General features: G+C 34.8%; 1 long non-coding RNA gene across 1 annotated transcript; it reads left to right on the forward strand.

Annotated features, from left to right (window-relative positions):
* Positions 1-611: 611 nt before the first annotated feature.
* Positions 612-4037, forward strand: LOC113310168. Its single transcript, XR_003341003.1, has 4 exons — positions 612-721; positions 2240-2303; positions 2788-2908; positions 3892-4037. It is a non-coding gene; the product is annotated as an uncharacterized LOC113310168 (long non-coding RNA).
* The last annotated feature ends 1732 nt before the right edge of the window (positions 4038-5769 follow it).

Below are 5769 nucleotides of genomic sequence, written 5' to 3' on the forward strand. Positions count from 1 at the left end.
TGATATAGTTATACACTAACGGTATCGGATATTAACCTAACGGAAACTCCCTTAACCGGTACCGTTATGTTAATAAACGGATATCCGTTAGTTAAGGATATCGGATAGCCGTTATGTCGGATATTAACCTAACGGAATCCGGATGTTCGGAAACGGATACCGGATATCGAATATCCATTGACAGCCCTACCCTCAAAGCCACATATGACGACATTATCTAAATATCTCTCGATTACAGAGTCAGTGTTATTAGATTCTCAACATTCAGTCTTTTATAATGAAATTTTAGATTCGTGAGTGAAAAGACATTTGGTCTGTTTTTCTTAGGGTCCCCTCGTATCTGGATAGTGAGACACATTTAAGTGAGAGTGATAAGCTATCTGAATCTAATACAATTCAGAACCGGCGTTCACGTGTGCTCAATAAAATGTAGAAATTGACGTTTAGTCCCAAAGTTATTGGGCTTCGGACGTTTTAGTCTACCCCTTCCAAGCCTAGTACTCCTTAGTCCAAAAATTCCTCGGACAGACAGTTTGGTCCAAAATTTGGACGAGTTACTCCAAATTTTTGCCGATCCAGAAAATAAACTTTTTCTTACTACCCTGATTACCCTTTCTGTGTTCTGACATTCATTTTTGACATCTTAGATTTTTTTTTTCTGAAGAGAGAGATGGAGGCGGAGCACAGAGACGATTACGATTAGTGTTTTTAAGTAATACAGGTTAGAGTTTTGATCTTTCCATTTTATATTTATTTGATTGATTTTTCTTTTACTTTTTCTTCATTTTTTTGGTTGGATCTGTTTACAGAGATCCCAAATTTAAGAGCAAAAAATGTTTGAAACATCTCGATTTCATTTTAATTTTACTCTCCATTTAAAAAATTTCAAAGATGAGAAGGTATATTTTTGTTGATTTGTAAAAGTAATTTGGATCTAGATTCTGAATTTTGGTATGATTTAGTCACACACAAATTGCATCCAGAGCGATTCGATGCCAATTAAATTTGTGGTGGGTTGATTGAGTTGAAACAGTGGAGGATATACAAGAGATTTGATTATCTAAATCTGGATTTCATAAACTGATACATGGATAGTGACTGAAAATAGCATAACCTAAGCATAATTACTACGTTAGGTTCCTTTTATTAGAAATGATTGCAATGGTTCTTTATGGTCAAAAAGTGACTCAAGTTGAGATTTGAATATCGATATCTCTTTTAACCAACAATCTTAGTTTATCTGTATTATATGCTTTGGTTGCATAGAGGGAATGATTTTTTTATATAATTGTACAAGTAATTTTGTTATGTATTTGAAGTTTTTTGAATTTTATGTATATAAATCTGAATGTTTGTACACTATGTGAGCCATTACTAGGATCCATGATCCAGTATTTGAGATATTGTTTTATGATTTCATCACCGTAAAACTTAGATTAACGCCCTGGTTTCGAGTCTCGCTAATAAAAACGTGTGACTACTTTACATTTTGATATGAAATCTCGCTCCGGATGCTGGTATAATTGATGGCCTTATTGTACTGCAATATAAAAGATGCTCAATAAGATGCACCATTTTACAATTTTAACGACTGCATTAGTCAGTACTAGTGAATGATTGTTTTACTTTTTTTTGGTTCTTAGTTCATATTAGTTATGTTACTAGGAGTAGTTTGAAACCTTTTTTGCAACAAATGTTGTTGAGATAAGAAGCTAAACAACATCTAATTATTGATGATTATCCATCGATAGAAGCCTAAAAGTCTATCAACGCTGGTGCATGTCATATTCTATCAGTTTCTGTTAGGTTTGGGGGTCCAACTTGTATTCACTGTACGAGGTGTATTTATTTTTACACCAGTTTTACACAGTGTACTTTTTAGTGCACCAGTTTAGTTGGTTCTTAGTTTTATTTGTTTTTGGTTCTTAGTTCATATTAGTTATGACATTCAAGGGGTTTGTTATATATTTTTTGCTTTTGGATACATTTAGTTGAATTTGTTTTGGTATTATAAAATTTAAATTATGATCCAATGTTTTTATCAATTCTTAATGTGCGCTTAGTTGTACATGTTGATTCTTAATGTGTACATAATTGTACACTTATTGATGTGTACATAATAGTCCAAGAGAAGTGGAAACTATGTGCAGTATGAGACTTATGCTCGGGTAAATAACTAGAGTAGAAATGATTTGGAGGCATGAAACTCAGGCTTATGTAAATTTTTATTTGTTTCCAGGTGTCCCATGTACTATCACTTTAAGCTTGCATTTCTGTTGTGGCTCCAACTTCTATCTTTTGATGTGAGTAAAACCTAGCTCTTAGGTGGCTTTTTTTTTTTACATTTAGGTTTGTGTTAATAAATCTCTATGTTTTGACCACTCTTCAGTTATGTTCGTAAACTAACAATGTGTACACATTAAAATTAACTCCTTTTAAAACTCTTTGTTACTTGTCCTGAAGCTTTTTACTGTTTAGCCTTTCAAATTATTATTATTATGTCCGCATGAACATTAGTTGTAAGTTTTCTTTGGCTGCCAATGATAGTTGGGAGAGACATGGAAAGATAGGATCATTTGGGTATATATGCTTTGGATAGACGTGTAGACAATATGTGTACATAGTTATACACATATTGATTATTAATGTGTACATAATCGTACACGTGTTAATTGTTAATGTGTACATAGTTGTAAACATGCTTCTTACTATACAAGAATCTTTTATTTTAGATTTAATTGTTATTTTCTGTTTACATCTTTAATATGATATGTGGTGTTAACTCAGGGGGGACATGGAAAGACCGGGTCATTTTGTAGGCCTGTATATAATTGTACAGGATGATAAAAATGAGTTCCCAACTAATGTTGCTATGCTTGCAGCCCAAGATGATGCAACACGCTGCAAGGTATTTGTTCTAGTTGTATATTTTGGTTCCCTTGATGATTCCTACCTTAATATTGGTCCTAACTGATAATATGATTGTGTGCTTTAGGCTTTCTTAGTTGAATTTGATAAGTACAACCTTCGTTTAATGAAATAACATATTGATTCTTAATGTATACATAATTATACACATGTAAAAGTTAATGTGTATATAGTTGTACACTTGTTGATTGTTAATATGAATAATTGGTGTTATGCATGTTTTACAGGGGTGTACATATTGGCGCACCTGTGTAAATCTTATGAAAAAGTAGGTTTCCCTTGTTTTACAACGGTGTACATATTGGTGCGCCTGTAGGAAGTAATTCCCATGAAAAATAGGTTTGTGTATGGTTGTGAATGATCATCTTTATGCATGAAGCGGTGTACGTATTGGTGCACCTTTGTCATTCTCATGTAAAAGTAGGTTTGTGTGTGGTTATGAATGATCGTTCTTCTACATGTTTTGCAGGGATGTACACATTGCTGCACCTGTATAATTCCCATGAAAAAGTGTGCCCGAGAGTGAATATGAATGACCGATTTTATGCATGTTTTGCAGGGGTGTGCACATTGGTGCACCAGTGTATTTTCAATGAAAAAGTAGGTTTGTTTGTGGCTATGAAGGATTGGTTTTAGGAATGTTTCACATGGATGAATACATTGATGCACCAATACGCTTCTCATGAAAAATAGGTCTGGGTGTGAGTATGATTGATCTGTTGTGCATGTTGGTAATCTCCTTTTCAGTAAAGTGTAATGAATCACTGTACTGGGATATTTCGAAGCCATATTAAGTTTGTGTAGTAATTCCCACATGGATTGTGTCTCTGACCATAAACTAAGTTTTTATTTTGATCGTTTTTTTTTTTTGCTTTCTTTTCTTACGTGGATGTTGGTGAAAGGATAATCACTTTCTTTTCAAGCTGCGATTTTCTTATGTTCATTGTTTCGTCCTCAATGCAGTCCGGCTATTATGGATGTTATCCAACTGGTGATTGGCATGGTTGATATTTTTCTCAGTTTGTGCGGACTAGGGTGGCAGTCTGGCTATCATGGATTTTGGATTTTTTTTTGGATCTTTGCAGCAGTGTACATAATTGTACACACAAATGTAAATTAAAAAAATTTCAAAATAAAAATTATATAGTCATATGGGTACTCTTTTTGTAACTCTCGGAAAATGCTTTCCAAATATATAAAATTTGTCGATTTTGGACGAACGATTTAAAAGATAAATTGTTTTTAATTACTTGAGTGAGGATTGTCCGCCTATACAATCAAAGAGGAATTCTTCTATTTGGAAAAAGGATGAAATCGATGTTAAAAGATCATTTGAGTTTCTCACCAAATGTAGACCTCTTATGTTCGGATATTGCAATGGCTTGTACTGTTACCCGTTCATAACTTCCTATCAAAATTCCATCTGGGTTTGTAACCCAAGCAGGGATGAGGTATTATCCATATTCCCTCCACCAATTGATGGTTACAATGTTGATAATTCAATAATTACATGTCTCGGTTTTGGGTTTGATTCCTTAAGCAACAAATACAAGCTTGTCTTTGTTGCCCGTAGTATTTTTGGCGGTGAGTTCAAGTGCTTCATATTTACATTCGGAGCTGATTCATGCTGGAGAGAGGTCACAATAAACCTTAACTCGAGTAACATGTTCAGAGCTTCTGATCAAATATGGACTTTGGATAAATCATCCGTCTTTTGCAATGGGGTTCTCTACTGGAGAGGTGCAACAGAGCCTTATCCATTGATATCATTCGACCTCCAGCATGAGAGTTTTCATCTCATTCGAGTCCCGGCTGAGTGCATTTCAGCTGATGAGAAGCAACAACAATTGGTTCATGTTATTGATTACAAAGGAGCTTTATGCGTTGCACGCCTTGAAAAACAATCTGCAACTGCTGCTAGTGTAGACATTAGTAGTCAGGATTTTAAGCTTCACTTGCATACATTAAGGGACAGAATGAAGCAAGTTTGGATCAAGGAAACTCCTGTTGTTCTTCCCTTTCCACTTCCTTTCCTTGACACAACTCGTCTTCTGGGGTTCTCTGATGATCGGATTCTATTCCACTGGTTCGACGGGAAATATTTTCAGTTGCGTGATATGGACATGAAATATGTCAAGGTAGTAATGCCTCCAGCTAGCCATGTGGAGTATCATGTGAACAATCGCATGGAAAACGTTCTTTGTTTACGCACCTTCGTGCCCGCAAAAGCTCGTAGGTTATTTGACATTGACGTGAAAAGCTTGGAGAATTATGTGTATGAAGGACGACGAGAATTTGGATCATTCCTGCTCATCGCCAAATCCATATTTAAAGCGGCACGCGAGGCATACATGGCTGATTAGTGGTTCCTGTTTTAGTATGTTTGTAAGGTCTAATCACATGCAACATTGCTTGAGAGCAATGTTGAAAAATAAGAATTCTTTTTCTTATTGAGAATGAAAATGATTCTGTTACAGTTTAGTGTTTATCATTTACTTGTTAGTTTTTATCCTACATATGCATTATATACATGGCTGATTAGCGGTTCTTGTTTTAGTATTTTAGTATGTTTGTAAGGTCTAATCACATTGCAACATTGAAAATCATTCTGTTACAATTTACTTGTTAGGTTTGGGCACTATGCTGTTCGCCGGGAACATACAGAAACGAAAGTTTTCTTCTAATTTCCAAGTCGTAAAATATGCCTGGGCTGACATTTTGTTCCTTTTTAGCCGTATCTTTGTTTTTTTCTTAATTTAAAGATATTAAACTCTCAACTTAGGAAATATAGTTCTACATCTAATTGGTTGGAAAATAGGCTTTTACAGACCTAGTTCCTCA

Source organism: Papaver somniferum, chromosome 9 (genome assembly GCF_003573695.1).
Source record: "Papaver somniferum cultivar HN1 chromosome 9, ASM357369v1, whole genome shotgun sequence".
Classification (NCBI taxonomy): Eukaryota; Viridiplantae; Streptophyta; class Magnoliopsida; order Ranunculales; family Papaveraceae; genus Papaver; species Papaver somniferum.